The sequence below is a fragment of the Engraulis encrasicolus genome, chromosome 3 (genome assembly GCF_034702125.1).
Source record: "Engraulis encrasicolus isolate BLACKSEA-1 chromosome 3, IST_EnEncr_1.0, whole genome shotgun sequence".
In the NCBI taxonomy this organism is placed as follows: Eukaryota; Metazoa; Chordata; class Actinopteri; order Clupeiformes; family Engraulidae; genus Engraulis; species Engraulis encrasicolus.
In genome coordinates this window covers 30,725,296-30,743,093 of record NC_085859.1, presented here as the reverse complement: position 1 = coordinate 30,743,093, position 17,798 = coordinate 30,725,296, and the positions used below count along the sequence as shown (strand labels likewise).

The following is a 17,798-nucleotide window of genomic DNA, read 5'->3' as shown; positions in this document are numbered from 1 at the left end:
GATCGCATTTTCGACATTGATATGGACTTCCCCTGTACAACGTGCACGAGCGCAACGCCAGCTTAGATGAGCACGGCTGAAGTGAACCTAGCATAGAGCTCTAGGCACAGCTGATCTTCAGTGGTGGAATGCATCGGCCTGAAGTTTAAGCTGCCGTTAGTTGACACTTGGCTTTTGCACCTAAGCGCCGCTTAATTCAGCAGCAATGATAGAATGGTCCCCAGGTGAAACAAACAACATATATCTCTCAATCAACAGACCGTCATCAGCAGTCCCCCAACTAACAGCTGTTCTGTCAATAGTGGTGAATTGCACACCTCTGACCTACCGTTGCCAGAGTAGGCTACATTCCAAAGCATTCATATTAGTTGCGCGTTGGGTCTAAAATGAAGACCTATGTGGAATATTAATATAATAGTTGCTATTATTGTTGATACTATTATATTTCATAATACTTCTATTAAGGGCGGGTCATACCAGGCTACGGTAAACCCATCCTTTGGCATGAGCCAAACCTAGAATCTAGTTCTACTTCAAAGCAAAACAACATGTCGTGCTGCGACGGGCAAACTTAATGACCAAACGGTTTACCTTAAAACAATGTCTTGATCACAGGACGTCTTGCAATATTCCACTTTAATCCATACGGTTAAACACGCCAACATTGCTAGCAAGCAATTTGGAATATGTGCTAACATTGTATTGCTAATTCAGAACGATAGGCTATTTTAATTTCTTCCATTTCTTCAGACATTTCCCACATGCAAAATGCCTCATGCATAAATATGTAAGACTATGCTAATTATATTGTCTTAACTAAAAAGGAGGTATTTACAACACATTAATATATCAAGACACGTTGTGTGATTCACAACACAACATGAAAGGGAGGTAGATGGACACTCCCAACTGAGATCGCTCCCGGACGTGTATTCCCAGGTGTTTCTATCACTCCCGGACGTGTAGTCCCACCCGATTATATTTCACGTATTATCATACACTGCCACATACAAGCAATTTAGGGTTAGGGTTAGGGTTAGGTTTAGGTTTAGGGTTAGGTTTAGGGTTAAGGTTAGAAACAAAAAACTAACATCAAAAACTAGCTCCGTTATATGGCGGTGGGATCGATAGTCTGGCTAGTGGGAGCGAGCCGACCAGGGAGCGTCCTGCGTTGGGAGCGACAATCAGGGAATCCCATGAAAGCAGAACTGTTTACCGAGGCTACGGCGTGCATTAGGGGCCAGATAGAACTAATAGCTACAGGTTGCAGTCTTGCGTTTTGTGAAGTCGAGGTCGTAACACCAGAGACGGTCTCGAATGAAAAGCTATGCATATTATTTATACGACAGGAATGGTGACGGGTAGCGGTGTCATTCATTAGTTGAACATATTCAATACCAATTTACGGAAAATTGCATTGTTCAAAAATATTGTTTGACAAAAAAATCAGGGGTTGCTCTGGGGTTTCTGAGTAATTGCTTGGGGTTTCTATAGCAACGGCAAGCAACCCCTTGGCGCCGCCCCTGCCCTCTGCATCTTTTCCCTTGCCTGAGAGTATTCTGTGCATTGTAATAAAACATGCTCAACTCCCTCCCTTTCTCCACAGTATATACAGGCTCCTGTCTGATGCTTTCCTACAATATGCAACCCACTGTTCAAAGCCGTATGGCCAATTCTAAGCCTGGTGATCCACACCTCCTCTCTACATTTCAGTTCCCCACCCCACCTAACGCCCACCTTTTTCTGTAAACTGTACAAGTGTCTTCCTTTTCCTTCTTGATCCCACCGATCCTGCCACAGTGTATTTATGTTTTCTTTAAGTATAGCTTTCATTTCTGATCTGCTCAAAGGAATTTCCAGTTCTACTTGTTCAGCACCAGTTGCTTCTTTTGCTAATTGGTCTGCTATTTCATTGCCCTGGATTCCTTTATGGGCAGGAACCCAGAAGAACTGTACATCTGTTTTCTGCTGCGTCACTTTATATAGTATCTGATGTATTTCTTGCAAAAGATCAGGACGACTAGAAGACCTTCCACTAAGAATGCTATCTAGAGAAGACATTGAGTCTGAGCAAACAACAGCGTAACTTGGTTTTTCTTCTACTCATTGCAGGGCTAAAACTATCACTACCATTTCAGCAGAAAAAATTGAAAGAAAGTCTGATGTCCTTTTCCTGATCTGCCCAGGTACACCCAATGATTGCAATTAACCCATCTGGCACCAGCGTTGTCCGTGCACAGGCTAGCTAGCACCAGGAGGTTGGCCTACAGGGTCGTCACACTCTGTACCAAAGAAAGTACACACAGAAGAACGATCACTCGGACGTAAATGCATTGGCCAAGGTGTAGTACAGGGGCGTGCCCCCCAGACACGTGGATGGAAAATGTATTCCCTTGCGCATGGTCAGTGGGTGCGACACCATTTCCGTACTCCGAAAGAGGATATCCGGTTGTCAGTGTTCAGTGTGTGGCCAAATGAACTGCAGCTGTTGGTCAGCAGTAATTGCTGGGGGTAATTAAGGACAGCTGACAAACATTCAAGCTGTCCTATGACATGTTCCACACTCCGACCCTCGCGGAAGTGGCATTGCACTTAACCATGCTTCCAATACTGACCGTAGAAGAATTGTACTCCCCTCGCCATCATTCCGTACTACGCTGTGATGACTGTAAGCGCTCTTGTCTCAAGCCTCTTTGCTCTGTACCATCTTCATGGAGGTTCAATACTCTGTCAGCTTTGTACTGTCTAGGCTGCTGAGAGTTTTGGCTGGGCCCAGGACAAAGTCATCTGAAAGGGCTCCCTCTCAATACATAGCCTACAATAATAATGAGAACCCACGTGCTCATGGCGATAGGGGGACAAAAGAGGAGAAATCCAATGATGAATTGCTTCATTTGTCACAAGCGAGATGTTTTTGGGTTGGGGTCATATTAGATTTGTTTCCATTTGTACTGATTTCCACCTAGTTTTTCATGCCATTATTTTCAGATGTGTTTAGGGGCTAAGCACAGAGAGCGTAGGGATGGTGAACGTATGCAGTCTTTCTTTGTTCATCTCAGCTGTGGTCTGTTACTGTGTGTCGGTTAACCGCAGAAATACACCAGCGGCGATCTGAGCGAGTCGCGCGACGGAAGTAATTGACTTTGAATTGAGTCGAGAGACAAAAGCGATTCTGGAGACTAGAGCGATTTGCGCGACGAGCACGACAATTTGAAGTTGAAATCTTTTCAACTTCCTATGACGCGGTTCGGCGACAAGCCGCGACAGCCAATGACTGTATAGAGGTCAGTGACCACAGCCAATGGGAATGCTTGAATGCTTTGCCTTCTGCCTGTACGGACATACTCTAGTCTCCTCAATCTCTCGTATCGCTTGCTGCTACACTCTGTCGCTTGAATCGTGTCGCCGCTGGTGTATCTCTGCGGTTATCCACCAGCAGGCCTTGCCATGTTAGCACTGATATTACATCAAAGCAAATGCATAGTTCTACATTTGACAGCCTGTTTTACAGTATATGTATACCTGCTTAGACCAGTGGTTTTCAAAGTGGGGTTTGAAAAGCTTTGAAGACCGTATTAATCCTATTAGGACTAATTTAGGGCAGCAAATGTTTAGTCTTTCATGGGGGCTTTAAAGTCCTAGCAGTGGCCATGATCAAAGGTGTCATGAATAGATAGCAAAAAACAGACATAAAAAACACAATGCAAACCTTCTGCAGGAAATTGTAGGGTTTAATTTCGTGTTATCGAGTATGATCTTGTGCTACTATTGAATGCAATTTCGTTCCATTTTGTTAAAGTTAACATCCATTTCCTGGATTGTAAAACAATCCACAATCCAATCCACAATCCACCTTGGTAAAACAATACCATGTAATTGCACAGAATAATAAAAAATCATTATGATTGGTGTATACGGGTACATAGATCCACCCTTCCCAGTGCGGAAGCCTCCGAAAGACTATTCAAAACATCAGCATGCTTAGGCCCTCTTTACACACCTGATCTACCTTTGCTGGCTCTCTTATAGTAGTAATATGTGAACAAATATGTATTTAACATAATGGCTGGGCATAAATAATGCACTCGCTGGATAAGCCATTACATTTAGGGCGAGAAAGCAGCAGTGTTATTTTATTAGAGCACCCCACACAGACAACACATGATAAAGGGAGCTCATTCAATCCTGCAGGGGTGGCATGCAGGACAAAGTAAAATCATGGATATGTAGAAATAATAGACCCTCTGTTTGATTAAAGCAATTTATCACCGTCCTAGTAATTTGTATGCACTCCTCTTTCTGGTCTCTCCCTCTAGCCCCCTCAACTCTCTCTGTCTCTCTCTCTTCACCCTCTCGCTCTATTTCTTTCATTCTCACTGTGATGGAGTGACCATCACTAGGGTTGTGGGTGTGTTCTGACTAACATGCCAATGAGCCTGGCTCTTTGGTGTAGCGGTCAGAGCCCCGGTTTACTACCCCAGAAGGTCTGGGTTCGAGTCCCAGCTGGGCAACTCTACTCCCCTTCGCTACAAATGGTGTCAGAAGTGGGATGGTACCGTGAGGCCATCGGAAGCGTACCCATTGTGTGTGAGCCGTAATTCCATGTGAGGGACCCCCAGGATTGGTGACCCCGGTGTGAGGGACCCCAGTGATGGGTGAAGCATTGATGACAGGGCACACTGGATGGGAGAAGCATGATGGGCAGTTGCGTGAGGGACACCATGAGTGTGTGAAGCGCACGGGTGCGCTTCCCAAAGGGGAAGGCAGTGTGATGGAGTGACCATCACTAGGGTTGTGGGTGTGTTCTGACTAACATGTCAACGAGCCTGGCTCTTTGGTGTAGCGGTCAGAGCCCCGGTTTACTACCCCAGAAGGTCTGGGTTCCAGTCCCAGCTGGGCAACTCTACTCCCCTTCGCTACACTCACCCATTCAAACAACACGCTTACTCATAGGCCTACTCATGAATGGCCATCTGGGTACTTTGCTCGTAAATGTGTGTTACGCCCCTTTATGGGGGAAATCAAACCGAATGTCTGATTAACTTACATGCTACACAGGCTAGCCTAAATGAGCAGTCTATGCTTCAGCCACGTCTGTTTGGCTATATTATTTGAACAGCCGGCAACACAACACGTTTTCGGCATGTTGAGTGTGGACAATGCTAGTCTACAGATCCTTGTATTTCGTTTATTCTTTCCCAACACCACCAATTGACTTGCATTGGCTGTTTTCCCCCACAAAAGGGCGTAATGCATGTGGAAAACGTCACACCGATCATGAGTATATACACATGGGAAGCACACACGTCACTTGTACGACAGTATAGTGGACTCAGCACAGGACTCAAGCCAGATTCACCTTAGGGTGATAGGCTCTTGGACAGATGCATGTTAGGCTGCTACTGGATTCCAATGTGGTCACTTGTAGCCTACTATGATGTCATTAGGCTACATAGCCTACTATGATGTCATTAGAATGACATCTATGACATGTCCATGGAGATGATTCTAAAACCTCACCTGAGCATACAGATAATCATTTAGCAGCAGGACACTGAAGAGGTCAGTTGGATTCTTGGTTGCTCCTGGATATTCACACACGGCTCACATAGTGTGGAACTCAGATGGACAGCTCAACTGATCAAGGTGCCGGATAATCATCATACTGTAAGTACATGAAAATCAACACAGCATTTTCATCTAAGTATGCATATGGTTTATAGCTCAACTTCAACATAATTACACAAGACTGAATAACTTTTCTATTGGCTGTCACACAACAATAGCGATTACTTGCTAAGCCTAAATGATGGACTGGTACACCTGATTTCCAATCTACTGGCTATAACAAAATCACCTGGACCAACTAGTTAGAAATTACAGTGAGGCAGAATTAGAGGTGCTCCGATTGCTCGGCTGCCGATCATGACCGGCCGATAATGGCCAAAAATAGCCTGATCGGTGATCGGAAAAACATGCCGATCAAAAAACCGATCGAGAGATATTAAATTCCTCACGCAACCATTTGCCTTTACACCTGGCGCTGCATGTAGGCGCTGGCTCTGCACAGCTGCAACTGCACCAAAAGAAGGCATCTTTGCTTGTCTATAACTTTTCGCCATTCCCCCCTTCATTTCCACCATTCATAACCATATCTGCATCAACAATGATCTGATTTTCCGATCCATGCGCCGTTTACCTGAGTGACAATGTAATTTGCGATTGAGTACTCGCCAGTGAGCCATGTTACGTTATAACCTGTGTAGTTGCCTTGGTCAGCACGCGACAACTTCACGTTGTCAGCACAAACATGTCAATTATTGTTTTCAAAGTTGTAATTGGCAGTCAGTCGATTAGTTTGATAGTCGCTGAAACACCAAACGGCGACATATGTGGTTAAAACTTGAGAGAGAGATTCAGAACGGTAGTGGAGCACTGCAACTGTGGACGGTGACAGAGAGGGGAGGGGCTCTCCTCACGAGGCTGCTCATTTAAAGCGACAGGTTGTTTTTTTCTCGTATGTGGAAGACTATTTGATGTAATGTTTCAGTTTCAATTCAATCTTAAATAGTTTAGTTATTCTATGCAATAACTTATACATTGATTAATACTGTAGACTGTATTACCAACACTAGTCTGAAAGATAATAATAATAATAATAATAATAATAATAATAATAATAATAGCCTAATAATAGACATGTGCAAATTAAGATTGATTGGTTTATGGGCAGAAATGGTATTCAATAAGGATAATTAATAGGCTATTAAAAAAATAGGAAATCATTTTTGTGATCGGCAATGATCGGTAATCGGCAGATAAAGATTTTTGGTGATCGGTATCGGTGATCGGACCCAAAAAATGGTGATCGGAGCACCTCTAGGCAGAATGTACAGCTACACAGCCATCATGAGACAGACAGACAGACAGACAGACAGCATGGGCGCAGATAGCTTTCAAAAACTGAGGGGGACATTTTCACAACAGGGCGTGGGGGGGGGGGGGGGGGTGGTTATTATAGCCTACCCTGATTATAATACACTGAATATCGTTTTTTTATTGTTAGTCGCCTATTCATCTTCCACTAAATAATTGTATTTGCTTTAGTGGCCTAGGTCTACTACATTAAAACAAATAAATCTTGATTAAAAAATTAAAACATCACAAATGTTTAAACCGCTCCAGCTTCTACTCAGAATGTGCACGAGTCTCCCACCAAGACCCCGCCCCAGTGCGCGCTTACAAACACCTTCCCATCAGCAAGTGCTACTTTCCCAACCAATTTAAACTTTAAACAGGAGAACTGTCAACAAATTTCACGTTGTATTAATGTAGGCCTACAGCAGGCTATGCAACAGTGTGTGATTTATGGCTGTAGAAATTTTAAGACGACCAGTCTCGCAGTGGTTTTGCATGTAAACATAACTTGAGTCCAGGCGCAGTTTTGGGGCGTGTGATTGATATATTGGTTTGGCTAAGCAAGAAACTGGGTAGGCCTAACCAAGTCAAACTAGGCTATGGTCTCCTCCAGATTAGACATTTTTGATAAAAGCGACTTAAATGGTGATTCTTGAGCTCTTCAGACAACCTCTCTGCCACTAGGCTACTCGTCATTTTTCTACCACGCTGCGTGTGAATATTGTATCCTTCAGTTCACTCCACCACTTAATGCAATCCACACGTTTGCGTTGTAATACCGCCGTTTAACAACAACCCACAGTAAATGCATCCAACAGAATGACACCACCGCAATCATCATTCCAAAAATCCGTAAAAAAGACATTGAGTCCGATGTTCACAGCATAGGCCTAGGCTACAAAACAAGAGACCGACACGACAGCTACAGTACTTGCGTTGGCTTTGATTGACAGCTGGCATGGCATGGCCCTACAAAGCTGTCTTTTCACTCGAAAACAGGTCCACGACAGAGACAAAAAAAACCCTTCTGAATAATTAACATTTGCGGATATGAACCCATAGTGACCTTACCTTAAAACGTTGTCTTGAAAGCAGCTAAATCCCAACTTTTAATCCATGCGTTCCACCACCATCGTTCACGTTCCACAGTTTTTGTAATCCACATCACAGTTAGCAAGAAAGGGACTGTCGTCGACATTAACTTTTAGGCTATAACAAAAGCAACTGGTCTGAGCCACAAATATAATGTAAATATGACGCCTGCTCTTCTCCACTTCCTGAATCTAGCTCTGTCAAAAGCCAATCACCGTGAGAAGCAAAAAGCTTATGGCGCTTCAAATCTGGGACTTCAGTGGCTGCTAGCCAATGAAAAAATAATTTGCTTAATTCTGCAATACCTCACCACACCATCGCAAGCATAGAGATTCTATGTCGCTACCTGGTGTCACTGTTGAGTCAGCTGACACAGTGAGCTGACAGAGCCGTTTATAGAGTGTAATGCCGTTTTTTGCCACATATGAAAGTGAATGGTCCAGGGAGGCGCTATTTCGCACATTGCAAAATGCAAAGGCAGAAATCAGATATTTTCTCCATAAAAGTGAGGGGGACGGGTCCACGTGAATGAAAATCTGGGTACGTCATGTCCCCCCCGTCCCCCCCACTATCTGCGCCCATGACAGACAGACACACTCACACACACACACACACACACACACACACACACAGATAGAAAGAGAGAGAATGTTCTTGAGCTCCTACACCTTTATACTACCCTACAAGTGCCAACATTGAAAGTGACATACATGCCCTCAAGGCATTGGTGTGAGGTTGGATATTGTCCAGTTTGACAAAATATGTAGTCAATGCTCTTTGCCTTTGTATGACATAGACTCAGCCAGATTCACACATAGGACTCAAGCCAGATACACCTTTAGGGCTTTCAGGCCGACCAGAACGGAGCCGGTGTCGGTGCTCGCACCAGTTACGTTCGGCACTAAAGTGTTTGTCTGCCAACCGCCGGTGTTCATACCGGGCTCTGAACTTTTTCCGCAAGTGACTGTGTTACCCGGATGAACCTGCTGACGGCCACGCTGTCGTCACGGTTCGCAGAGGAAAACCTAGTATTTTGCAGTTCGCATTGCGAACCAATTTTCCGGTTCGCGAACGCAAATATCTGTGGCGTGAACACGACGGTCGGTTCGCGATTAGGTGCGGGAACGGGCTCCAGCACGGTTCTCAGTGGGCCTGAACGCGCTACTTGTGATAGTCTCTTGGACAGATGCATGTTAGGCTGCCACTGGATTTCAATGTGATCTCTTGTCTGTGACATAGCCTTCTATGATGTCATTAGAACTGTATGTGTCCATGGTGATGATTTTAAAACCTCACCTGAGCATACAGATAATCATTTAGCAACAGGACACTGAAGAGGTCAGTTGGATTCTTGGTTGCTCCTGGATATTCACACACGGCTCACATATGCCTCTTTTCCACTGCCACATTTCTGGTAGGCCTACAGCTCGATACAGCATGACTCTGCCACCACTTTTTAGCTCAACTTTAACATAATTACACAAGACTGAATAATTTTTCTATTGGCTGACACACAACAATAGTGATTACCTGCTCAGCCTAAATGATGGACTGGTAGCTTATATTTCGTATGGAGAGTCAGAACAATGATCCTAACATGAAGGCAAATACAAGTCTTTTTTCCCAACAGCTTTTACACCTTTAGTTACTGTTTTTCCTTTACAAGGCAGTGTAGTTACTACACTTTGCCTTTGTATAAGTCCCTGATAGCTGTAACACTCAAGGTGATAGGCCAATAATGTACAACACCTGACTTCCACTCTACTGGCTAACGAGATCATCTGGACCAACTAGTTACAAATGACAGTGAGGCGGAATGTAGTTACACAGTCATAAGGTACACACAGACACACACACACAGAGAGAGAGAGAGAGAGAGAGAGAGCTGCTTAATTCTGAACTGTTGAAGCAAGCACTGTTTAACATTTTCCAAGGCTCCCTGTGGGCTAATCCCACTCCTGTAGGCAGACAGTCTGAACCACAGATGAGATGATGGGTGAGAGGTGGGAATACAGCTCCTCTTCAAACTCAAAGATTCCGCCTTTTGTGCTTAAATTCAATATGTTGATGTGGCCTGCGTTATCTCTTTACCGTAATATTTTTAATATTTTTAAGATGTTTAGTGACTACGCCACTCTCATTTGTTAGGGTGAGAGAACCCAACCATCAAACACTTGATTTGACTTTCCCCACAACAGGTTAGTGAATAACAAGAGATACAACTGTCATACAATTCAGAGTTCTTTTTATTTTCTTTCTTTTCGTAATGAATCTCTGCACATTAAGTATGCCTCACGGGCTCAGGCAAATATAAAAATAGAATATGAACTTTTACAGTAATAGGCACGTCATCTCAATATACAAAATGTGCAAATGTGCTAGTTATGCAAAAGTGCTAATGGAAATTGGCATTTGCACGAGGGGTAGACCAAATAACAAAAATTGCACGGCAAACAAAGTTAGTAAATCAAATTATTAAAAAAACAAACTGCCAAAAGGGCAAAATTGGTAATGGCCACCACACACACACACAAGCCTGTTAGACACACGTCTTTGGTCTCCCCCTACAGCAAGTATAGGTTCCAAAAGGAGTCTGAGATCTAAGATACGTCTCCCAGTAATACTTCAGTGTTCATACCCTAATCATATACACAAGCTCCGTCTTGGCGGTTACTAAGTAGAAACTTACACGAGCCCCTTCGTCTCGGATGTTAGAGTGAAACTTACACAGGCCCCTTCGTCTCGGACGTCAAAGTGAAAAGGTTGCACAGGATGAATCACTCACACAATAGAACAAAACAAAGAAAAAGGTTGGGAAAAGAACAGTGATGCCCCCCTTCTCTAGTGACACTGCATCAGTGTAGTCGAAGGCACCATCTCCTCCTATGTACATTTAACGAGAAAGTTACCATTAGGCACGGCATTTATAACTCGATTCAACAGGAGTTGTGTATTGTGGAAATGTGGGCGCTCCCACAGGTGCAACCACGACACCACAGCGCGATATCAAAGGCACCACGCTGCCAGTCCCGCCATCACACCTGCGGAGCACCCCCACTCCCTCCCTACACAAGTCAAGTGCTAAGCGTCGAAACTCTTACAGAAAATGCCGGCATTACCTCTGGTTCTCTCGAAGCGGCATGCAAGCAGTCAACCACACAGGACACAAAGTGGAAGAACATCACCAGCGACACTGTGATAGAGTAACACTACATCAGTCACAACAGAGACTACGTTCGCACACACGAGAGAAGCGTACAGAACGCATCTTTTACCTTGAGTTTGCCCAGCTCAGCACACCATCCCAGAACAGCAGCCGACCCCACGCCAGCCGCCGATGGACAGGGCTACAATTAAGTTAAATGGTGTCAGTAACCAACAACTAAGTACATTACAATGCACCAAAAAAAGCAATAAACCAACCGAGAAGGACGCCTACCTTTCCTGTACGGTGGCTCAACCACAAACAGAGGGACAGAGAGAGCGGTGTGCCCACGCTACACTCGACAGCATCAAAAACACAGCGTCTTTGCTAACTAGCTACCACCGCAATGATTTATGCTACACACCTGAAGGAAAGGGGAGTGTCGTTACCCCGTCAGAATAAAGGTTCAGGATAACCACCGGTTACATACACCCCCACTTTAAAAGGTCACCGTCCCGGTGACACTCCGCACTCGCACACATCCCCGCACACACCCAACAAGCGCGCACGCACACACACACCCAACAAGCACGCACGCACGCGCACACACACACACCAGCACGCGCATCGCACGCGCATCCAACGAGCGCAACCACACGCACACTAGAGGCCCCCCAGCACATTAACCATCAACAAAGTACACATGCACATAATCATACACAGACACTGCATTATGATCCAGGATGGAGTCACGCCAGGCTGGATGGACATGGACGTTCTTCTTGGACGGTTACTCTCCAGTCCACTACATGACAGTCTGCGGTTTGAGGCCTGCCCATTGCCCCCTGAGTGGGCTGTCGGCGAAGGCTGCCGCTGCGCACCCACAGAGGCCCGTTGCCCATTGCCCCCTGAGTGGGCTGTCGGCGAGGGCTGCCGCTGCGCACCCACAGAGGCCCGTTGCCCATCACGGTCTCTCACTGGGTGCCCCAGATGCTGGCTCTCCCACGTGAAGCCAGCCTCCTTCGACTCCGGTTGAGGTTGAGGTTGCTGGGAAATGCCCAGCCACCTTGACAGCACATCCAGCTGCCCTTGCTGATGCGCTGCCATCTGCTTCAACTCAGACAGTCCTTCCATGCTTCTCTCGCAGCTTGGCCGTCGGCTATGCCAGCACCCCTGCCGGTGATCGTCGGTGGGGCCCTCCGCTGGCTGGGGGTAATCACTGTTCTTTTCCCAACAAAACAAAACCAAATGCATACAAAACCCACCACTAACAATGTAGACAGCTGTATCCACTTAGTTATCCTTTGCCGACTACTGCCAAATGTGGCCTGCGTTATCTCTTTACCGTAATATTTTTAATATTTTTAAGATGTTTAGTGACTACGCCACTCTCATTTGTTAGGGTGAGAGAACCCAACCATCAAACACTTGATTTGACTTTCCCCACAACAGGTTAGTGAATAACAAGAGATACAACTGTCATACAATTCAGAGTTCTTTTTATTTTCTTTCTTTTCGTAATGAATCTCTTCTTTCTTATCGTAATGAATCTCTGCACATTAAGTATGCCTCACGGGCTCAGTCAAATATAAAAATAGAATATGAACTTTTACAGTAATAGGCACGTCATCTCAATATACAAAATGTGCAAATGTGCTAGTTATGCAAAAGTGCTAATGGAAATTGGCATTTGCACGAGGGGTAGACCAAATAACAAAAATTGCACGGCAAACAAAGTTAGTAAATCAAATTATTAAAAAAACAAACTGCCAAAAGGGCAAAATTGGTAATGGCCACCACACACACACACAAGCCTGTTAGACACACGTCTTTGGTCTCCCCCTACAGCAAGTATAGGTTCCAAAAGGAGTCTGAGATCTAAGATACGTCTCCCAGTAATACTTCAGTGTTCATACCCTAATCATATACACAAGCTCCGTCTTGGCGGTTACTAAGTAGAAACTTACACGAGCCCCTTCGTCTCGGATGTTAGAGTGAAACTTACACAGGCCCCTTCGTCTCGGACGTCAAAGTGAAAAGGTTGCACAGGATGAATCACTCACACAATAGAACAAAACAAAGAAAAAGGTTGGGAAAAGAACAGTGATGCCCCCCTTCTCTAGTGACACTGCATCAGTGTAGTCGAAGGCACCATCTCCTCCTATGTACATTTAACGAGAAAGTTACCATTAGGCACGGCATTTATAACTCGATTCAACAGGAGTTGTGTATTGTGGAAATGTGGGCGCTCCCACAGGTGCAACCACGACACCACAGCGCGATATCAAAGGCACCACGCTGCCAGTCCCGCCATCACACCTGCGGAGCACCCCCACTCCCACCCCACACAACTCCCTACACAAGTCAAGTGCTAAGCGTCGAAACTCTTACAGAAAATGCCGGCATTACCTCTGGTTCTCTTGAAGCGGCATGCAAGCAGTCAACCACACAGGACACAAAGTGGAAGAACATCACCAGCGACACTGTGATAGAGTAACACTACATCAGTCACAACAGAGACTACGTTCGCACACACGAGAGAAGCGTACAGAACGCATCTTTTACCTTGAGTTTGCCCAGCTCAGCACACCATCCCAGAACAGCAGCCGACCCCACGCCAGCCGCCGATGGACAGGGCTACAATTAAGTTAAATGGTGTCAGTAACCAACAACTAAGTACATTACAATGCACCAAAAAAAGCAATAAACCAACCGAGAAGGACGCCTACCTTTCCTGTACGGTGGCTCAACCACAAACAGAGGGACAGAGAGAGCGGTGTGCCCACGCTACACTCGACAGCATCAAAAACACAGCGTCTTTGCTAACTAGCTACCACCGCAATGATTTATGCTACACACCTGAAGGAAAGGGGAGTGTCGTTACCCCGTCAGAATAAAGGTTCAGGATAACCACCGGTTACATTGAGTCATTGAAAATGGGATAAGGAAGGAAGGCCTGCAAAATGTCTGAATATTCTCATTCATCCAGGTCATCCTAGTCAAAAGAATTTAGTATTTGTAGGCTTAGACTTAAGCTGGGCTTACACTGTGCGACTTTTGCCCCGATTTTCCCCCGATTTGGCAGTCGCACGACTTTTTGGGAGTCGGGCCGATTTCTTGCTCAATCGCAGGTCAATCGTGCAGTGTACATGTGGTAACGACAAGCGATTTCGCCTCACGCAATCGCAGGGTCGCAAGAAAATCAAAACTGTTTGAAATCCTGGTCGTGGCTCGTGCGTAAATCGCACAGTTAAAGCAGTGCTACGACCCGATTTGACACTTCACATGCACAAATTAATAGGGCAGTGCGATTTGCTGTTGAGCGCGACCTCATCTCCACCTCCACCTCATGTTCCCTCCTCTGCAGACCGGGGAAACATGTCTGTCGCGTCGCGCAGTGGAAGCATTTGCCTCGCATCCGACTGTCGGCTCGTATAGTGTGAGGACGTGAGTCGTGAGATGTGAACTTTTTAAATAGTGACATTCCATCGTGCAGTGTGAGCAGGAGCTTAATGCCCACGAGCGAAAATATCACACAGTGTATGCCCAGCTTTAGTACATGCCACTAAGGCCTACAAGACCAACTTCTCTTCGCCTATTCTCCCAGCTACTCTCTGACTCTGCCGACACAAAGTAACATACTGTATATCACAACCTTAGAATATGATGCTATAATAATACAAGATGCTTTAACATCAGTACACTTTAGAGTTGACCTTGTGACATTCAGTGCGGGATAACAGGAAACAAAAACAAACTCTCCTTGTGTCTAAAATGCATTTGCAAGAAATGCCCATTACATGGAATGAAGTGCTCTGGCTCATGATTGAGCGTAATTCAAACTGAGCTGACAGGTGCGCGATTATTTACTTCATTTCCCTTCCTTGTATAACCTTAATGACCTACCTACCTATGCCAATGGTCAAGGACATCTGTCAGACTTCAGAAAACAAAAGTTACATTTCTGAAAATAGGGGCCCATGAGGGTGCGGGCCACCGGCCACCGGTGAGTCAGTTCTGCTCCGCTAATTATGAGGGGCCCCTTTAAGCCAAAAGTGCCCGGGCCCTATTTCTCCTCCAGTCCAGCCCTGGTCCTGTTCCTCAGTGCTTCTGTTTCACCCAACTTCGCCGGCATCTCCTTTCAAGTAAGTTTCAAAGCAATTTGCTCTCCTTTGTCTGTGAAACTAAAAACTTGCATCGAAGTAACTCCCCCCCCCCCACCATTTGGCATAAACAAAACACGTCTTGTGTATCGCTCATCCCTTTGAAAGTCAGTTGTGTTGGGGGAGAGAGAAAAATCTTGAAACAGCAGGGAAAACAGACAAATGGCGAAATTAAGTGAGGGAATTCATCCCTCTTGTTTTTCTAATTTGCCCCTGAGATAGGCCTACAGCATTAGACAGCTCCTGCAGCTGCCGATAATAACCTTCCCGTTGCTTCCAGTAATTGCCTAACCAAGCAGGAGGTGTAATGTCTTAATTATGCAATTGAAAAGATATCTTAATGCTCATTTTATTCTGATTTATTGTTTTAAATGCAAGGTTAGCGCAAACAGATCATGGAGGCAACAGCAAAGTGACACCGATTTTCACATGCAGTTATGGCTGACTGTAATCTGTTCGAAACCCCTCATTGTTATATAATTGTAGTGTTACCCCAGAACCACCATCATCCCACAGTACAAATCTGCTGAGCACTTTGTATGGGAAACAAAACCGTATCTTCTGCACGGTTCGAAGTGCTGTGTCTGGAAGTCTTGTTGTATCCAAGATGGCAGATCTTCAGTGCAGCTACTACTCCCCCTCAAGTGTTTGCTAATTCAGCAAAAAAAAAATTGGACAATGTCTTCAGGGCTAAGTAGCCTACTTTACTTGTCTGTTCTGTTGCCCAATCGTTATACTCTACACACTATAGGCTTTACAGTGGAATTTGTAAAGTAGTTTGTACCTCTTCATCTTCCCCTAAACCATTTCAAACACAGACATACCAGAGACTTAGGTGTCATTCTAAGAATAGGCCGAACTGCTGCAGGTGGAAGGGGGAGTGTCCTATCAACTTCCTTTCCTTTGGTTGAATACACCTGGCTGTTTCTATCAAGGACACTGACAGTTTCTCCAGTCTCAGAGGATCAGAGGGAAGAGGAGTGGGAGAATTGTGTGTCAGCCAGAACATAGTTAGCAACTACGCTTTCCAGAAATGCACCCCTGGAAGAGTCCTGTGTTTGGCCTCATGGGTAAAACCTTGGTCCAGCCCTTTGACGGCATGTTGAGTCCCCAAAGTAAATGATCTGGATCCCATCGCACAGACAACCCCTCCTCCTCCTCCTCCTCCTCCCCCTCCTGCCCCTCCTCCTCCCCCATCTTGACTTCCTCCGCTGCAGTTTTCATTTTGTCTCAGCTTCCTTATCATGTTCCACACCGCCTTTCCGTTTTCCTAATCCCTTTTTCCTCACCATCCAATCAGCACTCTAGTCTGTGTAACTTCCATTCATTCGTCTTGGAAGAAGCTCGGACAAATCATGGTGTCAATCCTCTTCCTCCTCCTCCTCCTCCTCCTCCTCCACTGCAGCTCTCACCACTTCTTCCCTATCAGTTGCCATGAAGATGGGCTTCCATGGCAACCGATATCCCCCTTGACCATTCCAGCCTCCGAGGTCCACCACCATCAGTACCCTTGGCGGTCATTCCAGTAATGCTGCTCCACGTAAGCTCAGTAAATCAGACATCATTTCCTGTGATGCCAGCTTTATAAAGCCAGCAGTCCTCTTCATTTGGATGAAGTGTTTAAATACCCACCAAATGATCTCTCAGCCACTTCACGAAGAGGAAGGGAGGGAGGAGTGGACTCTTGATAAGTATTGTGAGGCGTTAGTTCTAGTGGCTTGTTCAAAATGTAGAGAATCCCAAGAAAGCCGATCTAAAACTCGAACTCGGTTGTCATGTGAGCAGTGTCGTCAGCTGTCTCGAGAGGTCCCGAGCCTGTGAACTCATTTGACTCATTTGGCAGTCAGAGCTGCAGCTTCTTGAATATTTCATCCTTTTTTAGTTGATATATTTTGGTATTTTATAGGGTCAAATCAACTTTAAAAGAATATGTTATGTATTTTATATGGCCAATGGTGTGAGACCATATTTTTCTTTTTCATATTATCTATTCTAATGTGTGGGTGAGCGGAGACTGCTTCATGTGTGGAATTAGTCTAATTCAGACCTTTAAGACAGCTCGCAAAACGCAATGTACAGTGCAATATTTGACTCTACAGCATAAAACTATCAGGGACTGAAACAGAGAAATAAGTGACAGGTACAGGCTGTGTGTGTGTGTGTGTGTGTGTGTGTGTGTGTGTGTGTGTGTGCGCGCGCGCGCGCGCCTGCATGTGTGTCTGCGTGTCTGAATTTGTGTGCATGTACGTGAGCACACACACACATGCTTGTGTATGGGGAGCGTACCTATGTACCCCGGGTCCTATGCTCCCCAGTCTTTATGGGACCAGAGAACTTAAGGCCCTTTTTCTAAAAAAAAGTGTTCTATGTTCCCCGCATTGTAACCCTTCCCAAAAGCATCCCTAAATTGAATGAAACAGAGAAATAAGTGACAGGCACAGCCTGTGTGTGTGTGTGTGTGTGTGTGTGTGTGTGTGTGT

At 45.3% G+C, this 17,798-nt stretch overlaps 2 long non-coding RNA genes across 4 annotated transcripts; both read right to left on the bottom strand.

The window, feature by feature from the left end:
* Nucleotides 1-10,349: 10,349 nt before the first annotated feature.
* On the bottom strand, nt 10,350-11,931 carry LOC134445339 (uncharacterized). 3 transcript variants are annotated; one of them, XR_010034227.1, is made up of 4 exons: nt 11,450-11,931; nt 11,286-11,357; nt 11,130-11,203; nt 10,350-10,893 (listed from the first exon to the last, which is right to left on the bottom strand). It is a non-coding gene; the product is annotated as an uncharacterized LOC134445339 (long non-coding RNA). The 3 variants fall into 3 exon arrangements; XR_010034226.1 differs by having other exon boundaries at nt 10,350-11,203; nt 11,450-11,928; XR_010034225.1 differs by having other exon boundaries at nt 10,350-11,357.
* An 841-nt stretch (nt 11,932-12,772) lies between these two features.
* On the bottom strand, nt 12,773-14,018 carry LOC134445338 (uncharacterized). Its single transcript, XR_010034224.1, has 3 exons — nt 13,885-14,018; nt 13,721-13,792; nt 12,773-13,638 (listed from the first exon to the last, which is right to left on the bottom strand). It is a non-coding gene; the product is annotated as an uncharacterized LOC134445338 (long non-coding RNA).
* Between the last annotated feature and the right edge of the window lie 3,780 nt (nt 14,019-17,798).